Source organism: Hemitrygon akajei, chromosome 1 (genome assembly GCF_048418815.1).
Source record: "Hemitrygon akajei chromosome 1, sHemAka1.3, whole genome shotgun sequence".
NCBI classification, from domain to species: Eukaryota; Metazoa; Chordata; class Chondrichthyes; order Myliobatiformes; family Dasyatidae; genus Hemitrygon; species Hemitrygon akajei.
Genome location: NC_133124.1, coordinates 119,685,006 through 119,700,616, shown reverse-complemented (window position 1 = coordinate 119,700,616; position 15,611 = coordinate 119,685,006).

The following is a 15,611-nucleotide window of genomic DNA, read 5'->3' as shown; positions in this document are numbered from 1 at the left end:
AGGTTCATTATCTGTGATAAAATTGTCCTTAGTACAGGTTGGTGGATTGAGAATTGCAAGGGGTTGGTGTGGGATGGTGATGCTTAGTTGATAGGAGTGTGAAAGGGAAAATAGGATTTCAATGAGCATGTGAAGTTCCTGTAGCTGGGTGGCTACCACACTTCAGTCTTCACCTAAACCAAACATAGTTGTACTACACCCAATTTTATTGGCTGGCTTAATGTAAAGGAACCCTTAGGAGGCAGTGATCATAATATGATTGAATTCATAGTGTAATTTGAGAGAGGGAAGCACAAGTCAAGTGTCAGTATCGCAATGGAATAAAGGGAATTGCAGAGGCTCAAAAGAGGAGCTTGCCCAATTGGAAGAGGATACTGGCGGGGATGACGGCCGAGCAGAGATGGCTAAAGTTTCTGGGAATAGTCCACAAGGCGCAGGGTACATATGTTCCACAGAAGAAGTTCTTCAATGGCAAGGCTTGGCAACCATGGCTGACGAGGGAAGTTAAGAATTGCATAAATGCCAAAGAAAGGGCATATAAAGTAGAAAAAGTGTGTGGGAAGCTGGATGACTGGGAAGCTTTAAAAATCCAACAAAAGGCAACTAAAAAGCTGTAAGAAGGGAAAATATAAAAATGAGGGCAAACTAGCCAATAATATAAAGCAGGATACTAAAAACATTTTCAGTTATATGAAGATTAAAAGGGAGGTGAGAGTTGATATTGGACCACTGGAAAATGATGCTGGTGAGGTAGTAATGGGGGACAAAGAAATGGCAGATGAACTTAATGGGTATTTTGCATCAGTCTTTACTATGGAAGACACTAGCAGTGTGCCAGAGGTCTGTGAGTGTCAGGGAGCAGGAGCGAGTGCCGTTACTATTACAAACAAAAATGTGTTAGGCAAACTCAAAGGTCTTAAGGTAGATAAGTCACCTGGGCCAGATGGACCACATCCCTGAGTCCTGAGAGAGGTTGCTGAAGAGATAATGGATGCATTGGTCATGATCTTTCAAGGATCACTTGATTCTGGCATGGACACAGAGGACTGGAAAATTACAAATGTCACTCCACTCTAAAAAGGGAGGAAGACAAAAGAGAGGAAATTATAGGCTAGTTAGTCTAACCTCAGTGGTTGGGAAAGTGTTGGAGTCCATCATTAAGGATAAGTTTTTGGGGTACTAGGAGACTAATGATAAAATAAGTCGCGGTCAACACGGTTTTTGTAAATGGAAATCTTGCTTGCCAAATCTGTTGGAGTTCTTCTAGGAAGTAACAAGCAGGGTGGATAAAGGAGAGGCAGTGGATGTCACTTACTTAGATTTTTAGAAGACATTTGATTAGGTGCCTCACAAGAGGCTGCTTAACAAGATAAAATCCTATGGAAATATACTGGCATGGATACAGGTATTGGGAATGGCTGACAGGCAGGAGGCAGTGAGTGGGAATAAAGAGGCCTTTTCTGGTTGGCTGCAAGTGACTAGTGGTGTTCCTCAGGTGTCAGTATTGGGACCGCTACTTTTCACATTGTTTGTCAGTAATTTAGATAATGGAATCGATGACTTTGTGGCAAAGTTTGTGGATGATACAAAGCTAGCTGGAGGGGTACATAGTGCTGAGGAAGCAATGCGATTGCAGCAGGACTTAGATAAATTGGAAGAATAGGCAAAAATGTGACAAGTGGAATACAGTGTTGGGAAATGTATGAAAATGCATTTTGGTAAAAGGAACATTAGTGCAGACTATTATCCAAATGGGGGAGAAATTCAAACATCAGAGTAGTAAAGGGATTTAGGAGTCCTTGTGCAAGACTCCCAGAAGGTTAATTCACAGATTGAGTCTGTGGTAAAGAAGGCAAATGCAATGTTGGCATTTATTTCAGGGGGAATAGAATATAAAAACAAAGAGATAATGCTGAAGTTTTATAAGACACATCAGGCCGCACTTGGTGTATTGTCAACAGTTTTGGGCTCCATATCTCAGGAAGAATATGTTGCCATTGGAGAGATTCCATGGAGGTTCACGAGGATTAATCCGGGAATGAAGGTGTATATGAGGAGCATTTGACAGCTTTGGGCCTGTACTCATTGGAATTTGGAAGAATGTGTGGGGATCTCATTGAAACCTACTGAATATTTAAAGGACTAGATAAGGAGGATAAGACCATAAGACAGGCATGGGCAAACTACGGCCCGGGGGCCATATGCGGCCCGTTAAGCTTTTTAATCCGGCCCGCAGAACTTGATGAAATTATATTAATAAACCTTGTTAACGTTTTTTTCCCCACAATTCTGGCGTTTTCCCAATAGATGACGCACTCTATATACATTGACCTTTGTTGAGGTGCAGCGTATTATTCCACATTTGCGCTTTACTCTTTGACCTCTCACCCCTTCTGTAAAGATGAGTGGAGCTAAGTAAAGAAAAGTGGGTAGAGAATGTCGGGTGTTTAATAAGGAGTGGACAACTCAATATCTTTTTACCGAACACCGATCAACTGCTGTATGCCTGATATGCCAAGAGACTGTGGCGGTTTTTAAAGAATATAATATCAGCCGTCACTTTGCCACAAAACATGCCAACTATGCTAGCAACCAGTCAACGAAAGAACGGGAAGCTAATGCTCAGAGGTTGGCAGCTAATTTACAGGCTCAACAAAATTTTTTTCACCGTCAAACTGCCATTCATGAGTCAAGTACCAAGGCGAGTTTTATGCTGTCATTCAAATTAGCAAAGGCCAGCAAGCCTCTGTCTGAAGGCGAGTTTTTAAAAGAATGTATGGTGGAGACAGCAGGTGTATTGTGTCCGGAGAGCAAAGACAAATTTGAAAAAATCAGTTTATCACGCAGGACAGTGACTCGCCGTGTGGAACTGATAGATGAAGATATAACCAGCGACTTAAATAAAAAGGCAGAGTCGTTCACGTTATATTCATTAGCACTGGATGAAAGCAACGATGTAAAAGACACTGCTCAGCTCCTCATTTTTATCCGAGGAATTAACAATACTTTTGAAATAACGGAGGAGTTTTTGACAATGGAGTCTCTGAAAGGAAAAACATGGGGAGAGGACTTGTATGACCGGGTGTCTGCTGTCATCGAAAATATGAAGCTCCCTTGGAGTAAACTTATCAATGTCACCACAGATGGATCTCCTAATTTGACAGGGAAAAATGTCGGCCTGCTGAGGAGAATACAGAATAACGTGAAAGATGAAAATCCTGACCAGGATGTTATTTTCCTTCACTGCATCAGCCACCAGGAATCTCTATGTAAATCGGTATTACAGCTGAATCATGTTGTGAATCCTGTCGTAAAACTTGTCAACTTTATACATGCAAGGGGACTTCAGCACCGTCAGTTCATCACGTTCCTGGATCACCAGGACCTACTTTATCACTCCTGTGTCCGCTGGGCAAAGTGTTTCAATGAGTATGGGAGCTCAAAGAGGAGATCGGTGCATTTTTGGAGTTACTGAGGAAGGCCGGCGAATTTCCTGAGCTGAGCAACAAGAGCTGGCTTTGTGACTTTGCGTTTGCTGTGGATATATTTTCACACATGAATGAACTGAACGTGAAGCTACAGGGGAAGGATCAGTTTGTGCATGACATGTACACAAATGTGAAAGCCTTTAAATCCAAGCTGGCTTTTTTCTCCAGGCAAATTTTGAATAAGTTATTCACTCATTTTCCCACACTAGCCACGCTGGAAGAGGCCGGTGCAAATGTGAAAAAATACAGCGAGTCACCGGATGCGCTGCACAGAGAATTCTGCCGTCGCTTTTCTGATTTTGAAAAAATTGACAAGTCACTTCAGTTGATGGCCTGTCCCCTGTCACAAGATCCTGAAACAGCACCAGAGGAGCTACAGCTGGAACTGATCGACCTTCAGTCTGACCCCATCTTGAAAGAGAAGTTCAACACTCTTAAACTGAATGACTTTTATACTTCACTTGGTAAAGAGATGTTTCCAAACCTCCGGAGGACGGCACAGAAGATGCTGGCGTTGTTCGGCTCGACCTATTTGTGTGAACAGGCGTTCAGCGTCATGAACATCAACAAAGCCAGCAACAGATCCAAGTTAACTGACCAACACCTCAGATCCATCCTGAGAATCGCCACAACAAAACTAAATCCAGACTTTGATGCGCTGGCTAAAAAGGGAGACCAACAACACTGTTCCCACTGAAATTAAAAATAAGTTTCTTCGTTGTGTTATGTAAAAAATGCATTTGAAAATATTTTTTTCAATAAGCCTTACATGTTACATGTCATTTCTGTTAAGTGATGGACATGAGTAGTGCGCAGGTGCACGTATGTTCTCAAAATAAAAAATGTGCTCCAGATCAAATAACGCGCTCCGCATACTGGCGCGCTGTCACTGTTCTGTCCTTGTGCTGGTCGTTGTTGAGTTTTGGCACAGGGGACAATTGAATAAGAAGGAGCAGGACAAGTAGACCTGCATCTCCTACTGTTTTTGAAATAAAGACAGTCAGGAGGAGAGTGATGATGATAATATCTTGAAGGATAACAGAATTTTCAGTGCTTTAAAATAATAACTGTTACTATTTAAAAAAGCTGTATTTTATTCATTTAATTTTCAGTGTTTTAAAAGTCATTTCAATAAATAGCTAAATACCATGGGACTTCAAAGACAGATATTTTGTTGTAATGCATTTGTTCATTTTCAATTGAAATTAAAGCACATGTTTTCTACATATCCCATGATATTTTATTTTCTCTTATGAGGTGTATTACCAAAACACTCCGTCCATCTGCTCCTGGTCCGGCCCCTCTGTCAAATTTTAGAACCCTTTGTGGCCCACAAGTCAAAAAGTTTGCCCACCCCTGCCATAAGACAAAGGAGCAGAGTTAGGCCCTTTGGCCCATTGAGTCTGCTCCACCGTTCAATCATGGCTGATCATTTTCTTCCCTCCGCAGCCTTTACCCTGTAACCTTTGATGCCATATCCAATCAAGAATCTATCAAGCTCTGCCTTAAATACACTCAAAGACCTGGCCTCCACAGCTGCCTGTGGTAATAAATTCCACAAATTCACCACCCTCTTGCAAAAGAAATTTCCACGCATCTCTGTTTTTAATGGACGCCATACTATCCTGAGGCTGTGCCCTCTTGTCCTAGACTCCCCCACCATGTGGAAACATCCTTTCCATACTCTACCTAGGCTTTCAACATTCAAAAGGTTTTCAAGGAGAGTCCCCTCTCCATCCTTCTAAATTCCAATGAGTACAGACCCAGAGCTATCAAATGTTCCTTGTATGATAACCCTTTCATTCCCAGAATCATCCTTGTGAACCTCCTCTGGACCCTCTGCAATGTCAGCACATCTTTTTTTAGATGAGGAACCCAGAACTGTTCACAATACTCAAGGTGAGGCCTCACAAGTGCCTTATAAAGCCTCAGCATCACATCCCTGCTCTTGTACTCTAGACCTCTTGAAATGAATGCCAACATTGCATTTGCCTTCCTCACCACTGACTCTACCTGCAAATTAACTTTCAGAGTGTTCTACGTAAGGACACCCAAGTCCCTTTACATCTCAGATTTTTGGATTTTCTCCCCGTTTAAAAAAATGGCCTGCACATTTATTTCTACTACGAAAGTGCATGATCATACATTTTTCAACATTGTATTTCATTTGATACTCTCTTGCCCATTCTCCTAATTTGTCTAAGTCCTTCTGTGGCCTAACTGTTTCCTCAAAGCTACCTGCCCCGCTACCAGTCTTCATATCATTTGCAAACTTGGCAATAAAGCCATCTATTCTATCATCTAAATCATTGATATACAGCATAAAAAGAAATGACCCCTGCGGAACACCACTAGTCATTGGCAGCCAACCAGAAAAGGATCCTTTTATTCCCACTCACTGTCTCTTACCAATCAGCCAATGCTCTAACCATGCCAGTAACTTTCCTGTAATGCCATGGGCTCTTAATTTGGTAAGCAGTGTCATGTGTGGCACCTTGTCAAAGCCCTTCTGGTAGTCCAAATATACAACATCCACTGCATCCTGTTTATCTATCCTGCTTGTAATCTCCTCAAAGAATTCCAACAGGTGCGTCAGGCAGGATTTTTCCTGAAAGAAACCATGCTGACTTTGTCCTATCTTGTTCTGTGTCACCTCATCCTTAACAATTGACTCCAACATCTTTCCAACCACTAAGGTCAGGCTAACTGGTCTATAATTTCCTTTCTGCTACCTTCCCACTAATTTTTGCTTTATTGTATGACCTCTCTTTGGATGTAGGGAGGATGTTTCCTCTGGTGGTGGTATCCAGAACTAGCAAGCACAACCTCAAAACTGAGGGTCAACCTTTTAGAACAGACGCAAGGAGGATTTTTTTTTTAGCCAGTGAGTGTCGAATCTGTGGAATGCTGTGCCACAGACTGTGATGGAGGCCAAGTCCGTGGGTATATTCAAAGCAGAAGTTGATAGATTCCTGATTGGTTGGGGCATCAAGGGATATGGTGAGAGGGCAGGTGTATGGGGTTGAATAGGATCCGGGATAAGCCATGATGAAATGGTGGAGCAGACTCGATGGGCTGAATGGCCTAATTCTACTCCCATATTGTATAGTCTGATCAGCTAATTCTGATGAAGGGTTTCAACCTGAAACATCGGCTGTTTACTCCTTTCCATAGATGCTGCCTGTCCTGCTGACTTCCTCCAGCATTTTGTGCGTGTTGCTTTGGATTTCCATCATCTTCAGATTTTCTCATGCTTGTCAGCTAATCTGACTTTCAGTTCACACTCAGTGGCTCAAGCAGCATCTGTGGGTGGAAGGGCATCGTTGATATTATATGTCGAAATCCTTCATCTGTCCTGATGCAGGATTTCAACACAAAACATCGACAATTACTTTCCTCTCACAGATGCTGCTCAACCTGCTGAATTCCTCCAGCAATTTGTTTGATGATCCAAATTCCAGAATCTGCAGTCTTGTATTTCCATTGTTCTAAATTGTATAACATAGCACCAGATGCTTCTGAAATTTGCTTCCATTAACTTTAATATGGCCACTTTTCAGAAGGAGGCTACAGGCTGCCATATTGTACAAGCTCTTCGTCACATCTATCTCAGCTACATCAGGATCATATCCGTAAGTGCACTGCTGATGATTGACGCCTGGTCTGCAGATGCATATTCTTGCATTTTCCATTTTACAGTGGCAAGCTATACGCTACTTTGGACTGCGTAAGGATTCTGAAAGTTATTGTCTTCTGCTGTCGACCATACTAACTGTTATCCGATATAAGCAAATAGAAACAGATCTCTGATCTACATTGGATGTCAGTCCTTCAGACTTTACAATCACTTAGCAACAGATTAAACCTTCATGTCACAAAAAAAGACTAACCTTGCACATAATAACCCGACAATCTTCTCAAAAATGGGAAGCTAATAACATGAAAAGCACATCACGCAAAAATAGAGAAGTAACAGATTAATATTTCAGTAATGAATAAGCTTATGTAAAACAGAGAAGGGAGAGAAAGGTAGGAAGCAGTGGAAAGAGTGAAAGTGAAGAAAGGGGAAGAGGTAAAGGATGGAGTGAGAGAGGAAATAGGGAAGACAGAGAAGGTGAGGGAAATGGGGAGAGCAATGTAGAGCGGGGGGAGATGGATAGACAAAGAAAATCAGAGAAATGAAAGGGAGAGAGGTGGGAGAATGGCAGGACAGAGAAAGAGAGAGGATGAAGAGGAGGGGGAGGGTATGTGGGAGAGGGGCTGAGAGATGCAAGTTTGGGAGAAATAGATGAGAAAGAACGAGGGAGTAAGGGTGAAGGGGATGGGGAAGAGGAGTAGGGGAGGGAGAGACAAAGTGGAGAAGAGAAAGGAAGAAGGGGAAAGGTGGGTAGAAGGAGAGGGGTGGAGGAGAGGAGGAAGGGAAGGCAAAGGAGAGGGATGATGAAGGGGAAGATTGAAGGAGAAGGGGAGGAGAAGAGGATGGCAAGTAACAGGAGGGAGGAGTAGGAAGGGAATAAATGGAAAAGGGGTGGGGACAGAGGGAGGAAAGAAGGGAAGGAACAGAAGAGGGTGAGAGAGAGGAAGAGAAAGAAACTGAAAGAGAAAGAACCCAGTGTCTGTGGAAACATTTATTGTTCAATAATTCCTCCACAAGTACTTGAGGCAAATAATTACTTTGCCTGGATACCCTGCTAACTAGTGTCGGGGTGGAGGAGGCAGATATAATGAACAATGTTCTTGTAATGTTCCTCTAAGCAGGTGTCTCATTGCACCTGCACCTCACTGTACTTGTGCATACGACAATAAATGCGACTTTTCTTCAACTATCTGATAAGCTACATGGGCTCCAGTGGAAGTTGTAAGTGATCTCACCTGGTGAAGGGAATCAGTTGGAAGAGAAAGTAAAGTTTTCCCTTGTTGTCAACATTCCTGGGAGGAGGGACGTCTATTGCCAAAGGGCTTCTGAAAAAGACCCAAGGAAATTCAAGGTCAAAGAAATAAAAAATGTTAAAGCAATTAATCACACATAGTGAATTACCTCTGAGGCATAGCTGCTGTTGTTGGTTAAGCAAACTTGTAGAATAATGAATTATAGCTTGAGATGTTCCCATTGGTGTACCTTAATTATTATCTCTCAAATATGAAGTTCAGATTATCTGATTCATAACTCCAATATGATCAAGTTATTAAAGAAAATACTTTCCTCTCCATGATAATTTTTATTAAAGTATAGATAATTAAAATAGTTCAAAATTACCGGTTGAGAATAATATATATTTCATTTGTTATTTGTGTAACTTTGGACCTTAAGCCATTCTTAAATGAATTGAAATCAAATTGTGAAAAGGTTAAAGAAAATGCTTGTCAATTGATGACATTTTTGTAGAGGTTATGTAAGAATCACTCAGGAACGATTTAAATGAATCCTGATTTAAGAATAAAATTGTATATGCCAAACTGTATCAGTCTCTGCTGTTCCTTTAGATTTATCAGCTGCCTGGAGAGGGGGAACCTACTGCACAGGATCTCCATATCATACTGTCCTAGCTTGCGTGCTGGATTACCTATGACAGCTAGGATGCAACATCCACAGTTGACCCCAACCAACAAAGGGCCTTGGATATATAAAGATCTGGTAAATGGAGTATAATGTGAAAAAATACTACATTATCCATCTTGGGTAGAAGAATTTTTAAAAAAATATTATTTAAATGATGACAGATTGCAGAGCTCAGAAGTCTAGAGGGATTTGGATTTTCCCGAGAAGACTGAGAAAAGATTAGTATGCAGATAGAAGCAGTAATTAGGAAAGTTAACTGAATGTTATCATTCATTCATAGTTGAATTGAACACAGATACACTGCATTAGTGAGAGCATATTCAGAATACTGTTCATAGTATTATGGCCTTCATTTAAGGGAGGATTTTATTGCATTGGAAGCAGTTCAGAGAGGGTTTAATAGTTGCCTGGAAAATTAATAGATTGTCTTATAAGGGAACGTTGACAAGATTGCATTCACTGGAGTTCAGAAGAGTGAGAGTTGATTTAATTAAAGCATAAAAGATTTCAGGGGCTCTTGACAGGGTAGGAGTGGAGCAATCTTGAATAATCTTGACAAGATTCTCCAATTATCAAACATTTCTTTTGAACATTTTGCTAATTTGCTTTACATCCATTTAAGAATGGCTGTAAATTTCAAGGTAACACTCATCATGAATTAAATATTTATCCCCTATTTCAAATGATGTTAATTGACAACACTTATCCTTATTTTCATGGATTTCTAGAACTCGGATGAAGATATATTCTAGAACTAGGGTCAGTGTTTAAAAACAAGGGGAGGTTCACTTACAGCAGAGATGGGGCTGAATATTTCTTCTCAGTGTCATGGAGGAACTCACAGACTCTTCAGCTCAACGCATCTATGCCAGTGTGTCATGACTTTTGGAAACCTCTTTCTCAAAGGGCACTGGAAGCAGAGTCTTTTGACTACTTTTTACGCAGTGATGGAAATATTCCAGGTGCAAGGGGGCAAAAGGATTTCATAGGCTGGTGGGACTGCACAGCTGAGTTTGTAAATCTTCTGGGATCTTACTCATAGGTGGAGCTCATTCAAGGGCTGAGAGTCCAACTCTGCTTGTAATGTGCATTTATGTTGGTAAAATATAGACACAAACACAAAAAGTCTATATTGACTACATTAAAGTATTGAAAGGACCATAACCTATCCCGTCTGCTCTCAGCATAACTGACCACTTGTACATAGTAACACCCCAGTGAATATGCACATCTCTTTATATTCATCATTATCTCCTTCCTACAATGTGAATCCTCAACACACATCATACTCACAACGTGGTCTGGTGTAAAGCACTCTTTGCTCACAAAATAAAATCAAGGATTCTGTTTCGTTTTGCATATGAATACATCTATTTATAGCATTGTAACCAGTTATTCTCTGCATCAGCTTTAGTTCCACCTCCTCTCAAATTAAAATATTCCCATTCTAAGGAGATGACCTTTCCCATTCTTAGAATCGTAGAGTTATGCGGCACAGAAGCAGATCCTTAAGTCCAATGCATCCATGCCAACCAAGATGCCCATCCAAGCTACTTACTTTTGCCCATGTTTGGCTCATATACCTCAAAACATTTCCTATTTATATACCGGTCCATGTGTCTTTCAACTGTCATTATTGCCTTTAGGCAGCTTGCACCATATGCATACCACTCTGTTTGAAAAAGTTGCCCCTCGGGACCCTTTTAATTTATTCCCTCTCACCTTAAACCAATGCCCTCTGATTTTTGCTTCTCTTCCCTTTATCCTGAATGCATCAGTTCATATTTTTTCCCATTGAAATGTATCTCACATGCACCAATCCATCCTGTGATCCTAGCCATCTGTTCTTGGAGCCATGATGCTCAGCTTCCTTTCCCAGATACCCCATTCCATTTTTCGTTTGCACAGTTGAATGCTGTTTCTTCAGCCTCAACGCCCAGATCTTCATGCCTGTAAAGAGCATGACATGGCATTAGGGTGGTGATGTTACTGGATTCCCAGTTCAAAAGCCTGGAAAATGACTGCTATATATTGGAAATCTTTTCTGTTCCTTCTCAGCCCTGAGGGTCTCAACTCAAAACATCTGCTTATACCTTATGCTCCGTGACTTGCTGAGTTCTTCTGCTTTTTTGTTTAAGGTTCCTGTATCCTTTGTCTTCTTGCCGTGGTTCCTGTCTCCCGTTTTGAAGCAGGTTGTTTTCTGAGTACATAGACTTTAATATATCATTGACAGTTTGCTGTATTCTATGGCTGGTCCACTTTCAGATTCAGCTCATTGCCTGATACAGTATTATCAATAAATAATCTGTTGCATTAGTTAAATATCAGTTTTGAGAAAACTAGTAGGTAAAATGGGGATCATGAAGTTCTAAGTTCCTGTAAAAGCAATGCAGTTCACTCATTTTTACAAGGGAAGAAAATCTGTCACCATTTATTGGGCTATATATGACTCTAACTCTGACGAAGGCACAGTTAAAGTTGGACAATGAACAATCTCCTTTGCCAGGTATGCACTCACACCAACCAGTGAAGGAATTGAAAGAAGAAAACATGGCCTCACCATACTTCTGTGTGTAACAATGTACATTGCTTTCACCCAGTTCAAAATACTTCTATAGTGCCATAATCTGTGTTCCATTCCTTAGCCACCTCTTTATGTATGCCCTTATTTCTTTAGAATGTAGAACATATACCACAGAAACAGGCCCTTTGGCCCACAATGGCGATGCTGAGCGTGATGTCAAATTAAATTATATCTCCTCTGCCTGCATATGTTCGAAATCTCTCCATTTTCTACATACTTACATTTTTATCTACGAGGGTGATTGATAAGTTTGTGGCCTAAGGTAGAAGGAGTCAATTTTAGAAAACCTAGCACATTTATTTTTCAACATAGTTCCATGCTACATGTACACACTTAGTCCAGCAGTGGTGGAGCATACAGGTCCCTTATTTGTCGAAGTGGTCCACAGAAGGGGTGATTGATAAGTTCGTGGCCTAAGGTAGAAGGAGGTAAGTTATACAGCTCTTGTTACATGAAGTTCATGGCCTAAGGTAGAAGGAGATGAGTTATACAGCTCTCGTTACATGCACATGCAGTTCAACTCTGAGTGAAAATGCAGAAAGTTTAAAGTTAATAACTCATCTCCTTCTACCTTAGGCCACAAACTTATCAATCTCCCCCGCTGTGGACCACTTCTGGAGGTCCAAGACACTGACTTCTACAAAGAAGGGATCCGTATGCTCCACGACCGCTGGACTAGGTGTGTAAATGCAGGAAAAATTTAGGTGCTAGGTTTTCTAAAGTTGACTAATTCTACCCAAGGCCACGAACTTATCACTCACCCCTTGTAAAGGCCTCTTAAACAATACCACAGCTGCTTCCATGTTAGGTTCTGTTTCCTGCCCCATGTGTACTTAATCACTGGCTTAAGTGCAAGGCATTGATTTTGGGATGTAATCAGATCTGTTTTTAGCAGATGAAGAGTTTTCGATACTTCTTGTACAGCCTACAACTCTTCAATAGGCACTTAGAGTTAATATAGTTTTGAACTTGAGTAACCTCTGATAACTTGTTCTAATTTAGGGAGAAGATTGGTGTAACCAGTAATGACTCTAATTAATGAAGTGGAATCACTGGGCTGCAATTTATGTTTAAAAACTTGGGATTTATCATGGTACTATAGCACCTTATATAGATATGTTTTCCCCATCACAGTTTGAAGAAGTGCCCTTTGTATGTTGACATTTGTTATCTGAGTAATGAAAAGCAGAGTGCACATAAATGACCATAATATGGTTAGCTCAAACCATGCTGATTGGGTGGTGTTCCTTCACGGAGGGTTGGGTTATCCATGCATGAGTACAGTATCTTTTTTGGAGATCTGCTATCAAACTATCTGCCTTTCTGTGGGGTTAATGATACCTAGTAAGTAGTGGAAATGAATTCTATTGCTTAGGCAGAGGACACAAGTAAAGATAATCATGCAAAAAAAAACTGAAGTGAGGTTGGAGAAAGGTTCTTTACAAACAGAGAAAGGGTAATTGGCTTCAAAATACCTGTCAGAGGGTGGTGAGGAAGCAAAATATCTCTGCTATAAACTGGAAGTGAAGCAGCCAAGAGTTGTGAAAAGCAGAGAGTTTAAAAAAGACGTTAGTTACCCAGTGACTGAGGAAATGGGAAGTGAGCAGAAGAATTGGGCTAAACTGTGCATTTCTGTGGGGAGAAATGGGTTTGCATGGCTAGCGAATGGTGGCAGAAATTCAGATTAACTTTTCATAGATTCATGGGTGTTGGGGAGTGGAATAGTGACATAGAGACATAAACTCAGTGGCCACTTTATTAGACACCTCCTTATGCGGAAAAACTTTTTCACCCAGAGAGTGGTGGATATGTGGAATGCTCTGCCCCAGAAGGCAGTGGAGGCCAAGTCTCTGGATGCATTCAAGAGAGAGTTAGATAGAGCTCTTATAGATAGCGGGGTCAAGGGATATAGCGAGAGGGCAGGAACAGGGTACTGATTGTGTATGATCAGCCATGATCACAGTGAATGGCGGTGCTGGCTAGAAGGGCTGAATGGCCTACTCCTGCACCTACTGTCTATTGTCTATTGAGTGTATGTTTGTGGCCTTCTGTTGCTGTGGCCCATCCACTTCAAGGTCCAATGTGTTCAGCAGTCTGAGGTGCTCTTCTGCACACTTGAGTTACTGCCACCTTCCTGTCAGCTTGAACCAGTCTGGCCGTTCTCCTCTGATCTCTCTCATTAACAAGGCATTTTTCCCACAGAGCTGCCACTCACTGGATGTTTTTTTTTGTTTTTTTCCGCACCATTCTCTGCAAACTCTAGAGACTGTTGTGTGTGCAAATCCCAGGAGATCAGCAATTTCTCAGGAACTCAAACCACTCCATCTGTCACCAACAATCATTCTGCAGTCAAAGTCACTTCTTTCCCATGCTGTTGTTTGGTCTGAACGACAACTGAACCTCTTGATCATGTATGCATGCATGCTTTTATATATTTGGTTTCTGTAGGATGATAGCTGATTACATATTTGCATTAATGAGCAGATGTACCTTATAAAGTGTCCATTGACTTCCCTGCCTACTAAAAATCACCTGTCAAAAAAATGAGGTTATAGTTCACACATATAAGACATACGAGCAGAATTAAGTCATTCAGCCCATCGAGTCTTCTCTGCTATTCCATCATGGCTGATTTATCATCCCTCTCAAACCTATAACCTTTGATTAATGATGAACCTATCAACCTCCACCTTAAATATACCCAAAGACTTGGCCTGCACAGCTGTCTCTTAACAATGAGTTCCATAGATTCACCACCCTCTGGCTGAAGTAATTTTTCTTCTTCTCAGTTTCAAATGGATTTCCCTCTATTCTGAGGCTGTGCCCTCTGGTCCTAGACTCCCCGACTATAGGAAGCATCCTCTCCACTCTATCAAGTCCTTTCAGTATTCGATAGGTTTCAATGAGATCCCCCCTCCAATGAGTACAGGCCCACAGCCATCAGATGCTCCTCATTTGTTAACCCTTTCATTCCTGGGATCATTCTTGGGAACTCATCTGGACCCCCTCCATTGCCATCACATTTTTTCTTAGATAAGGGGCCCAAAATTGCTCACAATACTCCAAGTGCGGACTGAACAATGTCTCATAAAACCTCAGCATTACATCTTTGCTATTGTATTCTAGTCCTCTCAGAATGAATGTGAACACTGCATTTGCCTTCCTTACCATCGACTCAACCTGCAAGTTAACCTTTAGGGAATTCTGCACGAAAACTCCCAAGTCCTTTTGCATCTCGGATTTTTGAATTTTCTCACCATAACTAATTTGTGCCACAAGTTCACTGACCTTGTTGCAAATGCTATAGGCATTTGTGGCCTTACATTCAATGTCCTTTTAGAATCTAGTTACCTTTGTATCCTGTGCATTTGACTTCTTTGCTTTTGGCTTTTTTCTTTACTAGCTTTCCATACGGTAAAGGGGTTGGTTGGGAAATAGTTTGTCAGATGTGTTCAGGAACGTTTCCTTAATCGTCATAGACATCCCAACTTCCCAAAGTCCCAAGATTGAGTAGAATACTAGATGATCTACTAGGGAATGAGACAGGACAGGTCACAGAGATTTGTGTAGGGGAACACTTTGCATCTAGTGATCATAATGTTATTTATTTCAAAGTAATTATGGAAAGAGATGAGACTGACTGAGATTCTAAATTGGAGAAAGGTTAATTTTGATGGAATCAGAATGATCTGGCAGGTATGGAAAAAGGTATACTTGGTAAATGGGAGGTCTTCAAAAGTGAAATTTTGAGAGTTTATATGGTCCTGTCCGAATAAAAGGCTAGGATAACAGGTTTATGGAAACTTGGTTTTAAAGAGATAGTGAGGTCCTGGCAGGAACAAATTAGGTTCTTGAGTGTAAGAAATGCAAGAGAACCCATAAGGAAGAAATCAAGAGGGCTAAGAGAAGGCAAGAGGTTGCTCTAGTAGACAAAGTGAAGGAGAATCTCAAGGAATCTACAGATATATTGAGAGCAAAG